Raw genomic sequence first — 13,006 nt, forward strand, 5'->3', positions numbered from 1 at the left:
TAAAGACAAGCCTAAACCATACTGCCCTTACTGCAACACCAGGGAGCACTACCTTAGTGTCTGTGCCAAGTTCAAGTCCCTAAACCCCAGCCAGATCTCAGAATGGCTAAAGGACAAAGGCTGCTGGCGCTGTGGACGAAATCATAAACCGGAGAAATGCACTCTTAAGAAACCTTGCAGCATCTGTAAAAGACAACATCTTACCGTACTGCATGAAGCAAGTCAGCAAGAGACTCGTCAAGTCCTCATGGTCAATGCCTCTCCAGACACTATATATCTGGATCGTCCCAATCGCCCTCAGAGAGTTATGCTAAAGGTAGTCAAAGTCATTCTGCACAGTGGGGACAAATCATTGGAAGCCTTCGCAGTGTTGGATGATGGTTCGGAGCGAACCATAATCCTCTCCCCTGCTGTCCAGTGTCTGGGTCTGAGGAAAGAGCCTGAAATCCTTTCTTTGAGAACCATCCGCCATGATGTCATACAACTACAACGATCATCTGTCTCGTTTGACATTTCACCTGCTCATAACCCAAGCAAGAGATTCAAGATTCATCATGCCTTTTCTGCAGATGAGCTTGGACTATCCGAACATAGCTACCCAGTAAAGGCTCTGACTGCAAAGTACCATCATCTACAGGGTCTACCCCTGTCACCTATAGACAGAGTTCACCCAGTAGTACTTATTGGGTCAGATTTCCCCCACTTGCTTGTTCCTACCCAGCCAGTCAGAATTGGTCCACCTGGAGGCCCTGTCGCAGTCTGCACATCTCTTGGATGGGCTCTACAAGGCCCATCAAACATATTTCCTTTGACTGCAAGTGACCAGCAATGCCTCTTCACAACAGTCACGTCGCCTGCTTCTGATCTCCTGCGCCATGTAGAGAAACTTTGGCAATTAGACACACTGCCTTATGCTGGAGACAAACGTGTCACACGCTCAAAGTTGGATCAGCAAGCTCTAGCTTTATTGGAGCAACATACTGCCCAAGTCAAGGTTGATGAAGTAATGAGGTACGCAACACCTCTGCTGAGGCGCAAGGACTCACCACTTCTCAAAGCACCCACAACAGCCTGTCTTTCTTTACTAAGGAGCACAGAGCGCCGCAACGCAAAAAATGTGAAGCAAGCCCAAGACTACCATCAAGAAATGGCAAAATTAGAGCAAGCAGGTCATGTCCAGAGGTTGTCACCTGAATCTGTTGAGTCTACCACAGAGTCATGGTTTCTTCCCCACCACCTTGTGTACCATAATGGTAAAGCCAGGCTGGTCTTCAACTGCTCTTTCCAGTATGGGGGCCAGAGTCTCAATAACAACCTCCTAGCCGGTCCAGTCCTGGGACCCTCCTTATTGGGAGTTCTACTACGGTTTCGTGAACACACAGTTGCCATAAGTGGGGACATCAAATCCATGTTCCATCAAATTTGTCTGCTTCCTCAAGATAGACCACTGCTGCATTTCCTCTGGAGAGAGAGAAAGGAGGATGAACCCACTGTGTTTGAGTGGCAGGTGCTCCCCTTTGGGACGACATGCAGCTTCAGCATCACGTGAGAGAGCACAGAGAGGGCAATGAGGACATTGTGAATTCCGTAGAACAGGCATTTTATGTCGACAACTGCCTCCAAAGTTTCACTTCTGTTGAGAAAGCCAAGAACCTCATCGACCGCATTCGAGCACTGCTAGCTGCAGGGGGCTTTGAAATAAGGCAATGGGCCAGTAACGTCCCAGAAACCATAAAACACCTTCCAGCAGATGCTAAAGCAACCAGCACAGAACTCTGGCTGTCCCAGCAAAGTCAAGACCCACAAGAATCCACCCTGGGCCTGCGCTGGAATTTTCTCACAGATTGTTTGGGCTACCGACATCGACCAGTGGAATACTCCGAGCCTACTCTCCGAAATGTGTATAAAGTCCTAGCTACACAATATGACCCCTTGGGGTACCTTGTACCCTTCACGACAGAGCTAAAGTCATCATACAAGATCTGTGGAAGACAGAGATTGGCTGGGATGAGCTACTTCCTGCTGGCCTACTGGAGCTGTGGAGAAATTGGGAAGCTGAGCTTGTAAATCTACCTCTAGTTGAGATCTCTCGATGCTATGTTCCCCCATGTGCAGACAGTGAAGCAGCAATAAGAGAGGCACATGTATTCTGTGACGCTTCAGAAAGGGTGTACGGCTCAGTAGCGTATCTTCGTACACAATGTGCACAGGAGCATGTCCATGTTTCATTTGTGATGGCAAGATCCAGAGTGGCTCCCCGCAAGCAGATTTCTATGCCACGCCTAGAATTGTGTGCCGCACTCACTGGAGCACAGCTGGCAGGAGTCCTTAATTCAGAGCTGGCCATTCCTATCAGTGACATCACCATGTGGACTGACTCAACAACTGTGCTAAACTGGATTCAGTCTGATTCATGTCGCTATAAGGTGTTCGTGGGCACACGCATCTCTGAAATCCAGACTCTCACAGAAGTCACCAACTGGAGGTATGTCAACACAGCTGATAACCCAGCAGATGATCTGACCAGAGGCAAATCACTGCTAGAGCTCAGCCGCCCACATCGCTGGAATCAAGGGCCGCAATTTCTTCATTACCATCCAAGTTCCTGGCCATCTTTACCCGTCCTAGAGCCCCACAGCGAGGATAAAGAATTGAAGAAAGCTGTCTTTTGTGGCAGTACCACAGTTACAAGTCCTCAGCTGCCCGACATCAGTCAGTTCAAGACTTGGACTGACCTCATAAACACCACTCACCAGTTCCTTTATGGGGCGGCTTGTGGTCCAGAAAAGTGTAATGGGACTGCTGCAGATGCCTTGGACACCGAACTCTATTTACTGAAAAGAGCACAAGAAGAGAGTTTCCCAGATTAACTATCTGCTCTGCCCACCAAAGGATCAGTATCTCCTCAAAGTCGATTAGCTGCTCTTGCTCCAGAGTGGGACAAAGCTCTTGGTCTCATACGGGTCGGAGGAAGACTTCGGAGGGCAGAAGACTTAGATCCAGACACTATCCATCCTATAGTGCTGGATTCTAAGCACCGTATCACACAGCTGCTTATTCAGAAATATGATGATGAATTGCACCATCCTGGGCCAGAACGAGTTTTTGGTGAAATTAGGCGCAGATACTGGGTCTTAAGAGGCAGAGAGGCAGTTAAACGTCACCAGCATAATTGCCCCGAGTGTAGAAGGTGGCGAGCTACTCCTGTGATACCCAAGATGGCAGATTTACCATCCGCCAGGCTCCGTCTGTACAAGCCACCCTTTTGGTCCACTGGAGTGGACTGTTTTGGCCCGTACAGTGCCAAGATTGGACGGCGATTAGAGAAACGCTGGGGAGTCATATTCAAGTGTATGACTACAAGTTGTGTACACCTGGATCTATTGGAGAGCATAGATACAGATGCTTTTCTGATGGCACTGCGGAGATTTGTAGCCAGACGGGGTAAGCCTTTTGAGATTCTGTCTGACAGGGGCACAAATTTCAGAGGTGGAGCAGCGGAACTTCAAGATGCCTTTGCTTCACTGGAAGATTCTCTCCGTCAGCATCTTGCAGACCAACAGATTGCCTTCAGATTTAACCCTCCAAATGCACCACACTTCGGTGGTACGTGGGAACGAGAGATCAAATCTGTTAAAGCTGCTCTTCAAGTGGTGCTCGGGAATCAGACAGTGATGGAATCCGTCTTGCGCACTGTCCTGATAGAAGTTGAGGGCATCATTAATTCAAAGCCACTCGGATACATCTCTTCAGACGTCGCCGATCCTGACCCTGTAACCCCGAATCTGTTATTGATGGGCCGAAAAGATGCTTCACTTCCTCAGGCAGTCTACTCTCCAAGTGATCTCTGCAGACGGCGCTGGCGCCACAGCCAAATTCTGGCAGACCATTTCTGGTCTAATTTCATCCGTCATCATCTGCCAGATCTTCAGAAACGTCAGAAATGGCAAGCAGAAACTGACAACCTAACCACTGACCAGGTGGTAATGGTAGTGGATCCTCAGTTGCCACGAGCCATGTGGCTTATAGGCCGAGTGACTAACACCTTCCCTGGTGAAGATGGACGCATTCGTGCAGCAGAAGTACAGGTGAAGGGTCGGACATACATCCGGCCAGTTGCGCGGCTGGTGAGGCTACCAGTATGGACTGATGATGACGACACGTCATGCTGAAGGAGCTTAAAGACTTTCCTTTATACATTCAAATTTAGTTCTAAATTTGGGGGCGGCTTTGTAGGAAAGTCTTATTGATTATATTTCAGAGGTGTAGTTCATAGACGCCCACTAGATGGCGCCAAAGCCCCACAGTTAATTGTTATTTTCTAAGTGTTAGTTTGTGTTTTGTCCCTTGCGAGCTCCTGTAGTTCCCTCGTGCAGTCTACCGAGCTGGAAGCAGCTGCACTGTGCGTTTGGTGGCAAATACTCTTTAAATTCACCATTTGTGTGCGTCAATTTGACCAAAGTAAGTTTCTTGGTAAATATCTCTCTAATGAGTCATATTTGGTAATTAGTTCATATATTTACGCTATATTTTATCCATTTCTCTATATGCTAAATGCCAGTAGTGAACACGAGTAATTAGCCGAGTGAACTGTAGGAGCTGAATTCAGTGATATTGTATGTATGTTAATTCTATGTCGATATTTGTGCTGTTTAAATACTTAAGCACTTAGTTAAGCTATTAATGTGTGTTTATTGGTAGAGTAACTGCTTTGTGTGATTAGTTTGCACTAAATTTAATCAGTATGAGAGATGTGAGTCTCAGCTGCTGTTTATGTGTTAGGCAGACACATTATACACATTGTAATTTATTTTCTCTTCTCTGTTCACAGCCACACATATACCATACACTTACGCTCCACAGACACACACCTCTGATCACAACACTATCTTGTACCGAGCTGATGTCCCAGTGCTGTGTACTCAACACTAAATTGGCTATTAAAGATCTGTTGAATGAACATCTCTCTGAGCCCTGCTCTCTTACCGGAGCCTCCTGTTTCTAAGAACTACTAAGCCAGCACCCCCTGAGTACCATACTCTATTTCAGTTTCATTATTGCTGAGTGGATGCCAAGTTTCTGTGTCCCAGAAATAGAGAAGGGGGGGGGGGGGGTGGGGGGGGTCGTGATTTGGTGTTCACAGCTAATATACACAAAAACACACTAAATATACACAAAAACACACTTAATATACACAAAAACACACTTAATATACACAAAAATACACTTAATATACACAAAAACACACTTAATATACACAAAAACACACCTAATATACACAAAAATACATCTAATATACACAAAAACACACTTAATATACACAAACATACATTTCATATACACAAAAACACACTTAATATACACAAAAATACATCTAATATACACAAAAACACACCTAATATACACAAAAATACATCTAATATACACAAAAACACACTTAATATACACAAAAACACACTTAATATACACAAAAATACATCTAATATACACAAAAACACACTTAATATACAGAATTAGGCATAAAAAAAGAAAGAAAAATATTATTTAAAATTCCAGGACACTGTCATATTATTCTGATATTTCCCTGTATGTTAACCTTTTCTACATTAATTTATGGATGTGTGATGTAACCTGTTTCAAAAAGCAAATACTTTCATTATTGCTGAGTGGATGCCAAGTTTCTGTTTCCCAGAAATAGAGAGGGGGGGGGGGGGGTCGTGATTTGGTGTTCACAGCTAATATACACAAAAACACACTTAATATACACAAAAACACACTTAATATACACAAACATACACTTCATATACACAAAAACACACTTAATATACACAAAAACACACTTAATATACACAAAAACACACTTAATATACACAAAAACACACTTAATATACACAAACATACACTTCATATACACAAAAACACACTTAATATACACAAAAACACACTTAATATACACAAACATACACTTAATATACACAAAAACACACTTAATATACACAAACATACACTTCATATACACAAAAACACACTTCATATACACAATAACACACTTAATATACACAAAAACACACTTAATATACACAAAAACACACTTAATATACACAAACATACACTTAATATACACAAAAACACACTTAATATACACAAACATACACTTCATATACACAAAAACACACTTCATATACACAATAACACACTTAATATACAGAAAAACACACTTAATATACAGAAAAACACACTTAATATACACAAAAACACACTTAATATACACAAACATACACTTCATATACACAAAAACACACTTCATATACACAATAACACACTTAATATACAGAAAAACACACTTAATATACAGAAAAACACACTTAATATACACAAAAACACACTTAATATACACAAAAACACACTTAATATACACAAAAACACACTTAATATACACAAAAACACACTTAATATACACAAAAATACATCTAATATACACAAAACACACTTAATATACACAAAAATACATCTAATATACACAAAAACACACTTAATATACACAAAAATACATCTAATATACACAATAACACACTTAATATACACAAAAATACATCTAATATACACAAAAACACACTTAATATACACAAAAATACACTTAATATACACAAAAACACACTTAATATACACAAAAACACACCTAATATACACAAAAATACATCTAATATACACAAAAACACACTTAATATACACAAAAACACACTTAATATACACAAAAACACACTTAATATACACAAAAATACATCTAATATACACAAAAACACACTTAATATACACAAAAATACACTTAATATACACAAAAACACACTTAATATACACAAAAACACACTTAATATACACAAACATACATTTCATATACACAAAAACACACTTAATATACACAAAAATACATCTAATATACACAAAAACACACTTAATATACAGAATTAGGCATAAAAAAAGAAAGAAAAATATTATTTAAAATTCCAGGACACTGTCATATTATTCTGATATTTCCCTGTATGTTAACCTTTTCTACATTAATTTATGGATGTGTGATGTAACCTGTTTCAAAAAGCAAATACTTTCATTATTGCTGAGTGGATGCCAAGTTTCTGTTTCCCAGAAATAGAGAGGGGGGGGGGTCGTGATTTGGTGTTCACAGCTAATATACACAAAAACACACTTCATATACACAAAAACACACTTAATATACACAAAAACACACTTAATATACACAAAAACACACTTAATATACAGAAAAACACACTTAATATACACAAAAAACATCTAATATACACAAAAACACACTTAATATACACAAAAACACACTTAATATACACAAACATACATCTAATATACACAAAAACACACTTAATATACACAAAAATACATCTAATATACACAAAACACACTTAATATACACAAAAATACATCTAATATACACAAAAACACACTTAATATACACAAACATACACTTCATATACACAAAAACACACTTAATATACACAAAAACACACTTAATATACACAAAAACACACTTAATATACACAAAAACACACTTAATATACACAAAAACACACTTAATATACAGAAAAACACACTTAATATACACAAAAAACATCTAATATACACAAAAACACACTTAATATACACAAAAACACACTTAATATACACAAACATACATCTAATATACACAAAAACACACTTAATATACACAAAAATACATCTAATATACACAAAACACACTTAATATACACAAAAATACATCTAATATACACAAAACACACTTAATATACACAAAAATACATCTAATATACACAAAAACACACTTAATATACACAAAAATACATCTAATATACACAATAACACACTTAATATACACAAAAATACATCTAATATACACAAAAACACACTTAATATACACAAAAACACACTTAATATACACAAAACACACTTAATATACACAAAAATACATCTAATATACACAAAACACACTTAATATACACAAAAATACATCTAATATACACAAAAACACACTTAATATACACAAAAATACATCTAATATACACAATAACACACTTAATATACACAAAAATACATCTAATATACACAAAACACACTTAATATACACAAAAATACATCTAATATACACAAAAACACACTTAATATACACAAAAACACACTTAATATACACAAAAACACACTTAATATACACAAAAACACACTTAATATACACAAAAACACACTTAATATACACAAACATACACTTCATATACACAAAAACACACTTAATATACAGAACAACACACTTAATATACACAAAAACACACTTCATATACACAAAAACACACTTAATATACACAAAAATACACTTAATATACAAAAAAACACACTTAATATACACAAAAACACACTTCATATACACAAAAACACACTTAATATACACAAAAACACACTTAATATACACAAACATACACTTCATATACACAAAAACACACTTAATATACACAAAAATACATCTAATATACACAAAAACACACTTAATATACAGAAAAACACACTTAATATACACAAAAACACACTTAATATACACAAAAAACATCTAATATACACAAAAACACACTTAATATACACAAAAACACACTTAATATACACAAAAACACACTTAATATACACAAAAACACACTTAATATACACAAACATACACTTCATATACACAAAAACACACTTAATATACAGAAAAACACACTTAATATACACAAAAACACACTTAATATACACAAAAATACATCTAATATACACAAAAACACACTTAATATACACAAAAATACATCTAATATACACAATAACACACTTAATATACACAAAAACACACTTAATATACACAAAAACACACTTAATATACACAAAAATACATCTAATATACACAAAACACACTTAATATACACAAAAATACATCTAATATACACAAAACACACTTAATATACACAAAAATACATCTAATATACACAAAAACACACTTAATATACACAAAAATACATCTAATATACACAATAACACACTTAATATACACAAAAATACATCTAATATACACAAAACACACTTAATATACACAAAAATACATCTAATATACACAAAAACACACTTAATATACACAAAAACACACTTAATATACACAAAAACACACTTAATATACACAAACATACACTTCATATACACAAAAACACACTTAATATACAGAAAAACACACTTAATATACACAAAAACACACTTCATATACACAAAAACACACTTAATATACACAAAAATACACTTAATATACAGAAAAACACACTTAATATACACAAAAACACACTTCATATACACAAAAACACACTTAATATACACAAAAACACACTTAATATACACAAACATACACTTCATATACACAAAAACACACTTAATATACACAAAAATACATCTAATATACACAAAAACACACTTAATATACAGAAAAACACACTTAATATACACAAAAACACACTTAATATACACAAAAAACATCTAATATACACAAAAACACACTTAATATACACAAAAACACACTTAATATACACAAAAACACACTTAATATACACAAACATACACTTCATATACACAAAAACACACTTAATATACACAAAAATACATCTAATATACACAAAAACACACTTAATATACAGAAAAACACACTTAATATACACAAAAACACACTTAATATACACAAAAAACATCTAATATACACAAAAACACACTTAATATACACAAAAACACACTTAATATACACAAACATACATCTAATATACACAAAAACACACTTAATATACACAAAAATACATCTAATATACACAAAACACACTTAATATACACAAAAATACATCTAATATACACAAAACACACTTAATATACACAAAAATACATCTAATATACACAAAAACACACTTAATATACACAAAAACACACTTAATATACACAAAAACACACTTAATATACACAAACATACATCTAATATACACAATAACACACTTAATATACACAAAAACACACTTAATATACACAAAAACACACTTAATATACACAAAAATACATCTAATATACACAAAACACACTTAATATACACAAAAATACATCTAATATACACAAAACACACTTAAAATACACAAAAATACATCTAATATACACAAAAACACACTTAATATACACAAAAATACATCTAATATACACAAAAACACACTTAATATACACAAAAATACATCTAATATACACAATAACACACTTAATATACACAAAAACACACTTAATATACACAAAAACACACTTAATATACACAAAAATACATCTAATATACACAAAACACACTTAATATACACAAAAATACATCTAATATACACAAAACACACTTAATATATACAAAAATACATCTAATATACACAAAACACACTTAATATACACAAAATAACATCTAATATACACAATAACACACTTAATATACACAAAAACACACTTAATATACACAAAAATACACTTAATATACAGAAAAACACACTTAATATACACAAAAACACACTTCATATACACAAAAACACACTTAATATACACAAAAACACACTTAATATACACAAACATACACTTCATATACACAAAAACACACTTAATATACACAAAAATACATCTAATATACACAAAAACACACTTAATATACAGAAAAACACACTTAATATACACAAAAACACACTTAATATACACAAAAAACATCTAATATACACAAAAACACACTTAATATACACAAAAACACACTTAATATACACAAAAACACACTTAATATACACAAAAACACACTTAATATACACAAACATACACTTCATATACACAAAAACACACTTAATATACACAAAAATACATCTAATATACACAAAAACACACTTAATATACAGAAAAACACACTTAATATACACAAAAACACACTTAATATACACAAAAAACATCTAATATACACAAAAACACACTTAATATACACAAAAACACACTTAATATACACAAACATACATCTAATATACACAAAAACACACTTAATATACACAAAAATACATCTAATATACACAAAACACACTTAATATACACAAAAATACATCTAATATACACAAAACACACTTAATATACACAAAAATACATCTAATATACACAAAAACACACTTAATATACACAAAAACACACTTAATATACACAAAAACACACTTAATATACACAAACATACATCTAATATACACAATAACACACTTAATATACACAAAAACACACTTAATATACACAAAAACACACTTAATATACACAAAAATACATCTAATATACACAAAACACACTTAATATACACAAAAATACATCTAATATACACAAAACACACTTAAAATACACAAAAATACATCTAATATACACAAAAACACACTTAATATACACAAAAATACATCTAATATACACAAAAACACACTTAATATACACAAAAATACATCTAATATACACAATAACACACTTAATATACACAAAAACACACTTAATATACACAAAAACACACTTAATATACACAAAAATACATCTAATATACACAAAACACACTTAATATACACAAAAATACATCTAATATACACAAAACACACTTAATATATACAAAAATACATCTAATATACACAAAACACACTTAATATACACAAAAATACATCTAATATACACAATAACACACTTAATATACACAAAAACACACTTAATATACACAAAAACACACTTAATATACACAAAAATACATCTAATATACACAAAACACACTTAATATACACAAAAATACATCTAATATACACAAAAACACACTTAATATACACAAAAATACATCTAATATACACAATAACACACTTAATATACACAAAAACACACTTAATATACACAAAAACACACTTAATATACACAAAAATACATCTAATATACACAAAACACACTTAATATACACAAAAATACATCTAATTGTCACATATAGGCCTGGGAATTCTCCTCCCAACCACCAGAGGTCACTCTCTCCAGAATACTGAATGTTTGGTTCTGCATTAGGCGGCCATTTTGTCTTTGTCCTTGAGCCTTTATAAGGGCAAGCTTGTGTGTGATTCTTTGCAAGGTCTTGTATGTATCTCAGTTAATGTTTGCTGCAAGTCTGAGCCTGGATTTTGTTTATATTGATCTGATCTTTCGTGTTTCTGAACTTTTGGACTGTTTTTGGATTTTTGCCTTTGGATTACCCTCTTTTTGTACTTTTGCTGTGTGTTATATTAAACCTGCTCTTGGATCCTAAAAACCTGGTCTGCTGGGTCTTTCATGACACTAATATACACAAAAACACACTTAATATACACAAAAATACATCTAATATACACAAAACACACTTAATATACACAAAAATACATCTAATATACACAAAACACACTTAATATACACAAAAATACATCTAATATACACAAAAACACACTTAATATACACAAAAATACATCTAATATACACAAAAACACACTTAATATACACAAAAACACACATATTATACAGAATTAGGCATAAAAAAGAAAGAAAAATATTATTTAAAATTCCAGGACACTGTCATATTATTCTGATATTTCCCTGTATGTTAACCTTTTCTACATTAATTTATGGATGTGTGATGTAACCTGTTTCAAAAAGCAAATACTTTCATTATTGCTGAGTGGATGACAAGTTTCTGTTTCCCAGAAATAGAGAGGGGGGGGGGGGGTCGTGATTTCCTATTCAGCACAATCCCGCTACTGCAGAATAAACACGCAGACCTGGATATACGACTCTATTATATATCCAAAAGACTTATGTAAGATTTATGTAATTTACAGTGAAACATTTCTTGAATACACTTCATTTTTAGTAGTGTCTTATTTTGATTTAAATAGACATATCAAAATAAAGA

The 13,006-nt window shown here is 33.8% G+C and overlaps 1 long non-coding RNA gene across 1 annotated transcript; it reads left to right on the forward strand.

Moving 5' to 3' along the window:
• Window positions 1–4,314: 4,314 nt before the first annotated feature.
• On the forward strand, window positions 4,315–4,960 carry LOC111191726 (uncharacterized). The gene is made up of 2 exons (XR_002649618.2): window positions 4,315–4,461; window positions 4,832–4,960. It is a non-coding gene; the product is annotated as an uncharacterized LOC111191726 (long non-coding RNA).
• Window positions 4,961–13,006: the final 8,046 nt, after the last annotated feature.

The sequence above is a fragment of the Astyanax mexicanus genome, unplaced genomic scaffold, assembly GCF_023375975.1.
Source record: "Astyanax mexicanus isolate ESR-SI-001 unplaced genomic scaffold, AstMex3_surface scaffold_31, whole genome shotgun sequence".
NCBI classification, from domain to species: domain Eukaryota; kingdom Metazoa; phylum Chordata; class Actinopteri; order Characiformes; family Acestrorhamphidae; genus Astyanax; species Astyanax mexicanus.